Below are 14,022 nucleotides of genomic sequence, written 5' to 3'. Positions count from 1 at the left end.
TAGAGTGCCTAGTTTTTGGTCACATCCAAACTTTCTTCTCTCACATTTTTAGCCATGACTTAGACCTACACACTTTCCTCTCCCAGTCGCAGTATGGGTTCTCCATTGTGACTCTCATCACCACAAATGTGGAGCATCGAGAATCACTCATTAGCCACACATATACTACACCACATGTAACTTTGGTCCCATAGGTCATATTTGACCTCCAAGGACGATCATAAAATCTCTCTCTCTCTCTCTCTCTCTCTCTCTCTCTCTCTCTCCAGGTGTCACCTTCTCTTGTTTTCTCTTTAAGGTCTCTTGGGATAGTTTCCTATGATGTTAAAAACTCTCTTCTTCTTGGATGTGTCCGTGTGCTAATAAAAAGAGGAAAATGGTATAACCTTTCTATCACCCAAATGTGGTAGATTGGTTATGTCATTTTCCTCTCAAATAGCAAGTCTTGAGTTCAACTATCCTCGTTGGATAGATCTTTAAGGTCTCTTGCGATAGTTTCCGACGACATTAAAAATTCTCTTCTTCTTCTTCTTCTTCTCCTGAAAGCTAGTTAAGGATCTTCAGAGATTCTATTTAATAAAGCTCCTCATACAAAATTAGCCATGCGTACTCAGTCAAGGTTTGTGACAAGGAATATGAAGACTTAAACATAGAATCCTTGATGCATCACGAAGTTGTGAACAAAGTAATATTGCATTCACACCAACAACAAGAAAGGAAAATGAACATAGATTTGCAAATTTCAACAAGGATTGCATAGCTATCCATGAATTTTCCTAAAGAAGCAAAGAAGTGAGAGGAATAAAGAAGCCTTGGGACTTAGAAGCAAAGTCGATTCTCAGATATTTGTAAGAAGCCTTTGGACATAGATGTACAACCTCTTATGGAAAGTTTGGCAACACACAGGTTATCTCAAAATGGTGGACATCTACCCAAGAGTGAGCCATAACCATACAAAAAATTTGAAGAAACTTGCTATGGGTGTGTCCAGGTTAGTTATGGTGCCTTACTTAGAAAAATAACTTCAATAAGATCAATGACGATAGACCAGGCCATGATTAACATGATGGGAACGCACAACAACCAAAAACACAAAACAGTCTTAAAAATTCAAGATCAAAGGAACCATGAAGAAAGGTTGTGAGTGACCTAGGCCTTAAATTTGGAGGCCATTTTGGGCGTCATTGGCATTTTGGGTGTCAAATAAAGCATAGAATGATGGATATAGGTTTTAGTGTGAAGCTTTTGTGTTGGGGGCAAGATATCATTGGACTCCCAAGTATAAGACACAAGGTGTCATACATACATGTGTGTGTGTGTGTGTGTGTGTGTTTTACGTGTATGTATGTATATTTATAATGCGTTGCTATAACGTATGTGAATATTGCAAAATAGCATAACTTAATATAGGAGCATTAAGGGTGTTTCATAAGTTTGCATGCAATTTTGTCGAGAGTCGCATCACTCGCAGCTCACTCCTCTTGTTTGTCTTGCTCAGCAGCTCATTCTTCAAGTTTCCGCTCAACGGCTCAAGTCCGGGCCCCTTGCTAGCAAATTGGAGGTTATCTGCTCATGCGCAGGATGCACCACATATGTGGCGAATTCGACTCCTTAGTCCTACCTCTTTGGAAAATCTCTTGCTTAGGTCTATGCTCATGGCTAGAGCCCTTGCTGGTGATTATCTCATGTGAAACCATCTTGGCGAATCTGACTCCTATCAAGCTAGCTCTTTAGTAGGTTAGCTTCTAGAGATAGCTTTATTTATTTATCACAATTAATATTTAATATTGAACATGAAGCTTCTCATTGTAAACACACACAATGCATTTTTTAAAAAGTAAATGTATGTTGCCAATGTTGTGAACTTCTGATAACTAGAATTAAGCATAAAATACATCTATGTTCTAGCACTAGAGTCTAGGGCATACCAACACCTTGTTGTTTGCTTAGATCTCTGGTTCATTGCACTTCAGCTTCTTGTACTTCTTCTTCCCCACCATAATTTGGTTCATTTTGCTGAGAAATCGGCAAGGCAAAACATGGCTTGCAAAATATTATATGCATGTAGAGGATTGTGAGAAGCACAAGCTAGGGTATGGGGTTCATCAGTTGGTTGTAAACAGAGATCATAAGTTCACAAATTTTGTAGAGTTTCGACCACAAAAAGTAATTTACCAAAGATATGCAGGTCTTTTCTTCTCCATGTTTGTGGACATCACTTAAAATGAGCTTGTCTAGCATCTAGCTCCGTGTAGAAATTTTGGATCATTTCTTCAGCAATCGAACTTGACTTGGTTTTTAATTTCCACAAGCTGTATCTTATATTGGATGAGTTCATCCTTGCTGGCAAACTGCAAGAAACTAGTTAAAAGGCAATCATTGAGCGGATGACTGAGTTGGAGTGCCAAGAGTAGCTTTATTGTCATCATTGTATTTAGACAAATTTGTGCACGATGACCTTACTCAAGCCTGCCAGATGACTAAGATACTGCGAAGATTTTTATGAAAGTGTACCTTGCTTGAGAGTGCCTTGAATAACACATTATATTTTTTAGGCCAATTCTCTCTCTCTCTCTCTCTCTCTCTCTCTCTCTCTCTCTCTCTCTCTCTCTCGTTTGTGATCTATGTTGAGTGATCAACACCGTTTGATGTTTGGTCTTCTACTATTTGAGTAGGATGCTATATGTGTGATTGGAATATTAGAGTTTGGAAAGGTGTTTTTGGTTTACAAGGGAAATCTATCCTTGTATATATGTGTTGTTCAATTGATTTGTTGGCCCTTGGACTAGTTTTTTTAATATGGACTGGTTGAATCTTAATGATGGTTTGAAAAGTCTATAATATGCATTTCTTGAAAGCACTTTTCTTTGGTCTTGGCAAGCCACTGGCCCATTATACCTACTTTGAGTGAAGTGGTTAGTGTTTTTGTCAAACTCAAACAATAAAAAGGTTCAAATGGATCACAAACTTAAGCATGAAGCGAGACACACATTAACGTTGTAGGTACCATGACACTAATTGAGCAGAAGGAGGATAATTATCATCCTATTTTGTCAGAACTGATGCTAGTCATTTTGTTATCATGGGAATGTCCCTCATGGAGTTCATATACAACCCAACTTACCACGAGCATCGTATTGTGTATCTTCCTCCTTCTCTTGCAAAATTGCTTTTAGTGATAGTGAGGATGGCATTTTGTGAGAACAAATTTTGTTAAAGAATATGGGTGTTTTTCTCAAAGCTGTGATTGTAAAAGTCTCTATAATTTATGATTGATAGCAATGGAGTAAGCTCTATCGATGGGGGAAGTTGTAGATGAGGGTCCATAGCCTGTCTCCACACATCGAACTCAACTTTAAATGAAAAAAACGCTAGAAAACACAACAAGCCTCTTCCATCTCAATCAAGTCCAACACAACACCAAATCGGTCTACGCTGACATACTGCTTGGTTTGCAAAACAATCTCCTGTATCATCTCTTCTACGACATATGGAGCAAGTGTAAAGGTAACCTTTCTCGTGATGCCCAAACCTGATTTGCCGCGTCTGATTAAAAGCCTCTTTGAAATAGAGCATTTGCACATGGGATACACAGCAGCAAGTATACCTCTCCTTCAACTTCCGAACAAAGTATGGCTTTAATGTTTCAAAGCATCTAAGAGACACGACCATTGTAGGGTGAGCCTTCTTGAATCTTTGGTATAGCTCAACCTATGGCACCAAATCAAAAAAGATTAGAAAATTCCAACTGCATGCAGATGGTAAAATGCCAAAACTGGCACTATACAAAGACCTTTGGTACAATGTTGGACCATTTCCATACAACAAAAATTCAGATTTGGTACTGTTTTTGCTTTTGACTCATAGTAGAACTCTATGCATGCAGAAGAGTACCGATGTGGGTAATTTGCAAATGCTTTGATGATAAACAATAATGCTTTGGTACTATACAGGGAGTAGGTTTGGTAATGCACAAAAACTTTGGTACTACACAAAATTTATGATTTGGTAAAATAGAGTGAGGCTTTGGTATTCTATAGATATAATATTTCCATATTTGGTACTGTCAAGTAAGGCTTTTGGTACTATGTACAACCAATGGCATGCAGGAGAGTACCAAATTGGGTAGTTTAGAGAGGCTTATGGACTATACAAAGGCCTTTGGTAATGTGAAGGACCATTGCCATAAAACAAAATGTCAGATTTGGTATTGTCCTTTTGCTTTAGACTCATAGTAGAACTCCATGCAGAAGAGTACCCATATGGGTACTTTGCAAATTATTTGGGGATAAACAAGTATGATTTGGTATTATACAGGGAGTAGGTTTGAACTGCACAAAGACTTTGGTACTACACAATTACGGTTTGAAAAAATAAAGTGAGGCGTTGGTACTCTATAGATATATTATTTCCATATTTGGTACTGCCATTAGGCTTTTGGTACTATGTACAACCATTGGCATTCTGGAGAGTCCCCAATTGGGTAGTTTACAGAGGCTTGCCTCATGCACATTCCTATCACCTAAGACGGACATCGTATTATTTTTTTGGTAGAGTCAGGTACCGGGCTTGTCGGTCTAGTAGGAAAAGGGTAAGAGTGATCGCCGATGAGAGGCGCACTCTAACTGGAACATTCAAAGGATTAGTTGGCTAAGCATGGGCGCCCAAGTGTGAATGGGATGAGATCATATAAAAGTCAACTAAACCTAAAATTCACTCATTCTCTCATTTGTGCAATTGAAGAGTGCTCTTGCTCCATCTCCATCTTCTTCTTCTTCATCTCCTTGTGTGTGTGTATGCGAGAGAGAGAGAGAGAGAGAGAGAGAGAGAGAGAATTGCGGAGGCACGACGGCGGTGAGGCGGTTGAGTGCGGCGTAGCGGCGTCTCCTTCTTCTTCGCGGTGAGGAATCCTCCACGACAGCAAGAGTAGAGTGGTGAGTGACACACCATCACCATCTTTGAGCTTACTAGTTTTGGCTTGTTGTGTGCTTGGAGCCATTTGTGGCTCGCACACAGTGTATCGGGGCAAGTTTCTTGCAGTGACACGTGCGACATACGCGCACATTTTTGGCGCCGTTGCCGGGGAATGCCATACACTAAGCTTGAATGGCACTCTGTGCTTCTTTTGTGGTGCAATTTCAATTGTAGGAAAGGTAGGGAAGGAAGGTGTGTGTGTTGAGAAGAAGGATTTTGTGTTGCTACTGTGTATTTCTTTGTTAATGAAGTTTTGAAAGGTTACAGTGTTTTCTCTGTGATGAGGTCTTAGTATTAAGGTTGTTAGTTCCGTGTAATGCAAAGTACAGTAAGTAGGAAGTAGATCCATTAGAGCTAATGAAGTGTGTTAGTGTGTAATAGTAGGTGTATTAGTTGTAAGTAGATAGGTAGAGTGTGTGTGTGCTCGCGTGTAGGCCGCAGCGACCTTATCCCAAAAAAACAAAAATTAAAAAATAATTTTTTTTTCAAAAATTTTAAAGGTAGGACCGGGATTGGGAATATCTCCCAAACCCAAGCCCAGACCCAAGCCCAAGCTCAGGCCTCTGTTGCCCTTTAAGATTACGTATTTTAGCTTCACATGTCGCTAACAAATGACTTTTTTGAGAACCAACAGAGCTTTAGGTGACCGAACGTTGTGTTGTAAAGCACACCGCGACCCTCTGAGTGATACGATCGTTTGAGCTATCACACACTTTAATAAAAAAAACCGATCATTAAAAACCATTAAAAAATATAAAGACATAAAAAAACGAGTGAAAACGGACGCCTAAAAAAGTAAGCGGTTAACCTTCGAAGTTATTCGCTGACGTGTAGGATGCCAAAGGCACATGCATCTGTGCTCTGGTCATGTACTAGAAACGGAGCAACTAGAGAGAATTTCGACTTATGCGAGTTCTCAATATCCACCTACCTTAGGTTTCGGGCCCTCTACGGGGACCCAAGGTAGTATAAACCAAGACCCGAACATAGCAGCTAGTGACTCTTCCTCTGACTACGACGTCATGGAGGGTTTTCCAATGCCTAATCCCGATAGCTCAAGCCAAAACATGCATGCCATGGGTCCACGGTCCGGGCCGAGCATGCTTAGCCGCTTGAAGGAAACCTTTAGTAGAGCCACTCGCTCCGAACATGGAGCTAATGATGTAAATGAGGGAGGTGGGAAAGTAAATTTGCCATTCATGACCAACGTAGACCCTATTCCCTTAGAGAGTGTGCACGTGAATACTCCATTCACTCCACATCCTGACTCTTCAGAGCTATTCCCCTCCGAGGTCATATTACCCGATGGTAGAAGCCTTGCCGAAGTGCAAGAGGTTGAGCGATATATCATTGCGGCTAGGAAAAAGGAAGTCGAGAGCTTACGCAAGGCGGAGCAACAAAGAGAGTTAAAAGCAAAAGCCCCTATGTCAATATCCTTGCTAAGAGAGCAATCGAGTGCTCCTGACTTAGCAACCACTAAGGACCAACCTCTAGAAAGAAAAATTGTATCTAGCTCAAAGTACAAACCTAGCACCTTAATCTTAGATGGAGCGTTCTTAAATGAGAACTGGGAGTATGAACTACAAATGGAAACTCCAACTGACCTATACATAGGTCACACCTATCACGTGGGTTGGTTAGATGTCCTACAATCCACAATGGGTGCTACTAGTGTGGAGGATCAACAACAAAGAGTTTGTGAGATCATCCATAGGGTCATTGAGTTAGAGAGACAGAACAAGGGGATCAACATGCCTTCAACGGGTCTCATGAGATTCTTGGATACAGGAAAGGATAAACAACCAACCTTATTGCAAATGGAGACTCCCTCAGTAAGTCCGTTGGATCCTCCATATGTTGTTTCGCCAGGGGTCTCGGTGCAATCTGAGCCCACAAGTGATAGCTTTACCTTTCCATGTATAGCTCATCTTTCCCTTGATGACACCACATCTACCATGCCTACCCCAATGATGGGCATGCCAAGAAACATGCCATAGACCTCATTTGTTAGTAAAACACCACTACATGGTAGCTCAATGCCTGCAACAACAGTACCTACAAGTGTGTATCAATCGTATACACCCATGGGTCCTCGTACTCATGTAGTCCCTATCCCTCCCATTGTTTCAACTACCTATGCTCCACAACCACAACACCCAAGCTCTTATTTCCATGGGACTATACCAGCTAGCATTAGCATTTCACATCTGACGTTTGCTATGCCTAGGGCCACACATATGAACTATGGACCACCACATGGCACAACATCATACCCAACGTGGAACCCAAGGGCTTCCTATGTGACAAGCCCAATGCCAATACCTACTCCACATGTAGTCTCTGGAGCGCCTTCATGCACGGTGCCTGCTCATTAGGTGACTTGGAAACATTTGCTCAAGATATTGGTCGATCTATTGCTGAGAATATGCATAACACGCCTCATAGAGAACCTAGAAGTAAGGCAGTACAAATAGCCAAGCTCACACAAAGATTTAGTGGAGACATGGATGTGAGAAAGCATATCGAAGTGTTTGAACAAATATGCGATTCTCTAGGAGAACACAATGACCTGCATAAGAGTAATTCTTTAAGCCTAACCTTAAGTGGAAAGGCAGGGGATTAGTATAGAACCCTAAGGGTGGAAGAAAAAATGATTTACCCTACTCTTAGAAGGCTGTTCTTGAAAGAACACATACAAGAGGGAGTGCTTTGGGGTGTAGCCTCTCAACTCCAGAAAGCCCAACGAGAGGAATGAGAGTCAGTGAGAGACTTTATTAGTTGCTTGAAGCATTTGAATTTTTGTTGTAATCCAAATGAGCGCTTCAATAATAATAATTGCTTGATAGATTCATTAGGGGATTATGACATGAGGATATCTACAATGGCCTAGTCATTAGAGGTATCACCACTTGGGAAGCAGTCACCACCAATGCAATCCAATTGGAGGATAATTTAATGATTCAAGGAGAAAGAGTGTCTGTTGAGCCTAAATCTATTAGCTTGCAAGCATCAAGGCATCCACCAATGACTCTAAAGCCTATTGCTAAGGAGCCAAAGATATCTAAGATGACTTTAGAAGATCTCACCAAGGATATTCAAGAGAGTCTTAGAGACAATCGTGCTCCGCAAAACAATCATATGTATCCAAGAAGGGAGCAACAATGGTGCTCAGTATGCTATGGACCGCATAGTACCAGTGAATGCCCTACTTTTAGAGTAAAATTCAATGGGAATTGCAATGACTGTGGAAGGTATGGTCATCAAGCTAAGGATTGCATAGTATTTAAGCGTGCGATGGCCAATAGACCAAACTGAGCATGGATAGACACACCTCGAGTGCCTGCATTGATGCCAGCCCCACCTCTTGAACAAAAAACACAACACATGGTCCCTAGGGCCCAAAATGTTGTTCAAACAACACCCTTACCACCTCCAGTGCTAGGACCGCAACCACCACATCCGAGAATCACTTCTGTGAATCAAGTGGGTTGTGAGTCATCTATTGCTTGTTTGGAAGGCTATGAGGAAGATATAGATCCTAATATTGCCTATGGGATGGATGTGCTTGAAGAAAGTCCACAATACTACATAGAGGACTATTGGCGACAACTCAAACTTGTATGTCAAGTAGATGCTCTTGCGGCAAGAGGCCAAAATATCAATTACAATGCTAGGAGACCACCTCTTTAATGCTATGAGTGTGGAGGTCCACATCGTGTAGCAGAGTGTCCTATTAGGCTACAAAAGAATACCACACTAATGCAAACCAATCAAGCGCGCACGTCTACAATGCAAATACTCATGTGTAATCGATGTGGCATAGATCATTTGATTGCTCAATGTCCAAATAATCCAAATGCATCGAAGATCACGCCATTAAAATTGATTGAAGTTACCGAGGAGCCATCACAAAGTACACCTGTGGTACCAATAAACGTACTCACATGATCAATGCTCCAAAAACAAAATTATATTCTTGAGGAAAGAGACACGGTATCAATTGCCCAATCTCAGAAAAAGAAGAAAACACGAAGGAAGAGATCCCAAAAAGCGACGAAGTCAGACCCCACTTCAAAGGCCAACATAGGGACCGGTGATGACCCTGTATATATGAACGACGTTGAAGAGGATTTTGATTCAGGTGAAACCATGGAGACCAAAATGACCACTAAGATAGAAACCAACAAGGAAGATCTTCATGAGCCACAATGGCCAGGATCCAAGAAGAAGATAGGAACTTATCCAAAACCTACAGAGGAGATCGAGCGAGTCAAGCAATTAAGGAGTTTGGTAGAAGATACCCAAAGGGATCTAGAACCTGCACCTAGGCACATCCAAATTATAGACACCATGTTCCCTGCTCTAAAAACCATGTCTACTTGTAGTTCCAAGATTCTGTCATTCGACTGGATCTTGTAATTGGTCGAGCACATCCTCTAGGAAACAGGTTTATAATTGATCGTAGATCTGACACTACAGTTCACTCGGCCCCATTGAATTATTGTTACACATGTAAAGCCGACACTGATGTTGGGGAAGATTCTCCTTATATGGATGTACTACCTGGGATGACTGAGTCGGACAATGTGGATTGGGTCCACCTAGCAGCAACCATAGACACTTGGGGAAACAAGGGGACGACCTGGGTAACACCTGAGGGGGATGAAACGCCCGTACCCTTAAATATGCTACAAGGAATTCATATATCTTCTGACAAGACTCATCCTAATATAACAAAGAAAACATACATGTGGGTCCCTAAAGCTTCTTTGACCATGGCTGATGCTAAAAAACAAAAGCCTTGTAAAAAATGTACCACCCGCTCCAAGAAAATTAAGAAAATATTGCATTGGATTCCTAAACAACTATTGGAAGCCCAAGGCTACTATCAAGGAAATGATCAAATCTCGGTGCCAAAACGTAGATTGTGTTCTTACCTATCACCTGACCCATGTGAGCCCAATCTCGTAGCTCCAAAATGAATCGACAATCATGGAAAGAAAAAAATCACAGAATGCTACACACCCGCTCCAGATCTAGTTTGGGTACCAAAGAAAGAACGATTTGCTCCACCTAGCTCACGAAGGGGGGAGTCCCATGAAGCTTCTAGATCCTCATGTAATGCATCCATAGAGGTAAAAGCTTCTCCACAGCCTCCACCTACAATAGTGGACCTCCATAAAGCTACAAAGGAATCCACACCTCCCAATGTTCAAGAATCACTAGATGAACCACTTTAAGTTCGATCCCGGGAGAGTACCTTACCACCCTTGCAACTCGATGAGGCACCTAAGGTAAAAGAAAACTACTGGCAAAAATCCTCACTATTACCAACTGGAACAATTGGTTTCAAAGGGCGACAAGCACATTTCAAACGGTATGATCTACCCAAGGAAGAGGGGAGTGTTTGCTGACAGTCATCATTCACTTGCTTCCCTTTCAACCTTCCTCCCTGACCTCTCAATCTCCAAATCTTAGGTAATGTATATATAAAGCCTTATACTCACAAAAAACAAAAATAATAAAGAGCAAGAGAAATTAGCCAACGAGTATGCACAATAAAAGTCAAAACATTGACCAAACGTACACATTCACATATGGTACAGTGAAACAGAAACCTATGTCATCAAACACCTTTGATCCTCATCACTCGAGTGATGGAGGGTAGGTAAGATTAGTACAATAGGAGTGTTTCTGTTTTAGAGTATAGTGATTAGCAAAGTTCTTTCTTCCCACTGATGTGCCTCCTAGAGGTATTCTTTGTGTTTCCTCGTGTGTACAGGAACGTGTTTCTGTGGTTAGGATTTGGACCTTCATGGAATCTCTCTCTCATCCACTTTTCAAATCAAGCGCAACCATCAACACAAACAGGTGTTTCTTGTCCATTAGCATTTCCCCTTATCTTTTTGTATCCATGTTTGTCTACTTTAATTGTGATTGGTAGCATAATATTCAACACATTTGCTTAGTATCAAACATTAAATTCAATGTAATTTTTTGTCATAATCACTTGTTTAGGTTTAAAAATCAAGCAATCTGACTAAGCTAGTTTGACCAAGCTAGGCGTTAGAGATCTTCTCTTAATACCATGGGGAATGCCTTCCTAATAATCAATGGTCACTTAGGTTCTTAATCTGATTTAGGCAGCATTGTGCGAAATGTACTAGGGCTTTCTAGTGGGCTTAGTCCCTATTGACCTTTAGCTTAAGTATTATAAAGGGAGTCTACTAGTGTGAGGAGCCTGGGGAGGGTAAGAGTGTTATATGACCCCCCAAAGTTACAAAATTAAAATGCTGAAAACGAACAAGCCAAAAATCAAAGTGCCACAATGTAAAATCTTAAGCTAGAAGAGAAACCTTAGCTTGATTTGGTACTGCACTCACATGTATCGCATATGGTACTAGAGCCCTAGAGGTTCCCAGTGTGGGCGCTTTTCCTTGAAAAGAAAAAAACCCAAGGCATACAAAATAAGCACACACATCAAAATTGAAACAATGTGAAAAGACTTTGGGGGGTCAAAGAAAAGGTAATCAGTCAGGCGATGATTTCATGAGAAATCATTTTTATAGTAGCTTAACTACAAGGTCTTCTAGGTATAGCCTCTAGTAAGCCCTCGGACATGAAATACTTGGCTCTCGCGATTAAACAACTTAATTGACCAGAGAAAATTGAGAAGCTTATCCATGGTATTAATAGTCGATCTTTAGTGCCTTTCAACCGTTAAAATAGCGACCCCGAACTTGTTTAGTTTTTTACCTTCCCAACTGTTTATGCCTTTTATTATATTGCAATTTAATGTTTATTAATGAAAAATGGTTTAGAATTATGCTACCAATCAGTTCGTCTGCCTAAAACTGCATATGCTTTTCAATTGGATATGAGAATGCAATTACTGTGCCAATGTTGTTTGATTTTGTAGTGACTGAAGAAGGCTAAGGACATTCATCTCAAATGCTCTTCCACATCGACGAACGAGCTTCAACTCAATAGCTTCCGAGGACGGAATATACATCAAGAAGGGGGGCATGTTAACCCTCACGCACATTCCTATCACCTAAGACGGACGTTGTATTATTTATTTGGTAGAGTCAGGTACCGGGCTTGTCGGTCCAATAGGAAAAGGGTAAGAGTGATCGTCGATGAGAGGCGCACTCTAACTGGAACATTCAAAGGATTAGTTGGCTAAGCATGGGTGCCCAAGTGTGAATGGGGCGAGCTCATATAAAAGTCAACTAAATCTAAAATTCACTCATTCTCTCATTTGTGCAATTGAAGAGTGCTCTTGCTCCATCTCCATCTTCTTCTTCTTCATCTCCTTGTGTGTGTGTGTATGCATGAGAGAGAGAGAGAGAGAGAGAGAGAGAGAGAGAGAGAGAGAGAGAGAGAGAGAGAGAGAGAGAGAGAGAGAGAGAGAGAGAGAGAGAGAGAGAGAGCGATCGAGCATTGCGGCGGCACGACGGCAGTGAGGTGGTTGAGCGTGGCATAGCGGTGTCTCTTTCTTCTTTGCGGCGAGGAATCCTCCACGACAGCAAGCGTAGAGCTGTGAGTGACATACCATCACCATCTTTGAACTTACTAGTTTAGGCTTGTTGTGTGCTTGGAGCCATTTGTGGCTCGCACACAGTGTATCGGCAAGTTCCTTGCATTGACACGTGCGACATATGCGCACACCATTGTTATATAGCCAAAAGTTAGATTTGGTACTCTTTTGGTACTTCTGACTCATAGTAGAACTCTACACAGAAGAGTATTATATGGGTACTTTGCAAATACTTTGGTGATTATCAAGAATGCTTTGGTACTATACAGGGAGTAGGTTTGGTACTGCACAAAGACTTTGGTACTACACAATTAGTCTTTGATAAAATTGAGAGAGGCTTTGGTCCTCTATAGATAGGCTGTGGAATTAGTAGTAAACAATTGAACACCAAATTTGGTATTGCACAGAGGCTTTGGTTCTATGCAGGACAATTTGAAACTACATAGGAATGCACTGGTATTGTATATAACCTTTGTAAGGTATTGCGTGTACACACTGTATATAGTAGACTACCAAATTTGGTACTGTCTTGACCAAATCAGCCTTAACGATTGTCAAACAAATTACAAATGCTAAGAGTTGTTGGAACTTGAGGGTCATCGAGTAGATGCACATGATGTTTGATGACACTTTTCCTTCCAATTCTCTTATTGCATAATTCCTTCTTGTTAGGTGAAACACTGGTCTTTGATGTCCAAAAGGCATGCACCAAATCTCTTGTTTCATTGGCGATACTGGTTCCTTCATGCAATTGTCTCTCACAAGCTATGGATCACCCCGGGAGTAGTAATCTCCTGCAATATTGTCCATTGTCAAGGAGCAAGTGCGAGAGGGAAAGAGAGAGCGGGGGAGAGAGGGAACAATCTCTGAAACCGGGCTTCACTCTGTAGCTACAGGGCGGAGAGAGAGAGAGAGAGAGAGAGAGAGAGAGAGAGAGAGAGAGAGAGAGAGAGAGAGGATGCCAAACGTTGTGTGTGTGTGTGTGTGTGTGTGTCTGACACACACACACACACACACACACACACACACACACACACACACACACACACACACACACACACACACAGAGAGAGAGAGAGAGAGAGAGAGAGAGAGAGAGAGAGAGAGAGAGAGAGAGAGAGAGAGAGAGAGAGAGAGGGCATCAAATCACCGAACCATAACCCGCTGGACCCGCCCACCTCTTCTCTGGAGTGGCTAGTTTTAAAAGATAAAAAAGTCTTCAAATAAAGAAAAAGAAATATATGGCCCCTCCCCAATTTCAATTAAGTGTGTTCATTTGTGTGTGTGTAGAGTGCTGGTATCCTATTGCCAAACCCTTGCAGAAGGTCCTCTACTAGCCAAGTGTGTGTGTGTGTGTGTGTGTGTGTGTGTGTTGAATGATCATCCTGTATCAGTGTTGAGCCGGTTAGGATGAGTGGAGATGGCGGTATCCAATTTCCCTTCTGTCGGGTAAGCAAGGAGAGAGCGAAATGCATCTACATCATATGCGCCATGCAAGACACATTTAT

The 14,022-nt window shown here is 41.4% G+C and overlaps 1 pseudogene; it reads left to right on the top strand.

Moving 5' to 3' along the window:
- The first annotated feature begins 602 nt into the window (after window positions 1–602).
- LOC147419128 (AP-2 complex subunit sigma pseudogene) lies at window positions 603–2,414 on the top strand (annotated as a pseudogene).
- The last annotated feature ends 11,608 nt before the right edge of the window (window positions 2,415–14,022 follow it).

This window comes from Adiantum capillus-veneris, chromosome 29 (genome assembly GCF_014529385.1).
Source record: "Adiantum capillus-veneris isolate H3 chromosome 29, ASM1452938v2, whole genome shotgun sequence".
NCBI lineage: Eukaryota > Viridiplantae > Streptophyta > Polypodiopsida > Polypodiales > Pteridaceae > Adiantum > Adiantum capillus-veneris.
This window is presented reverse-complemented; position numbering and strand designations above follow the sequence as displayed.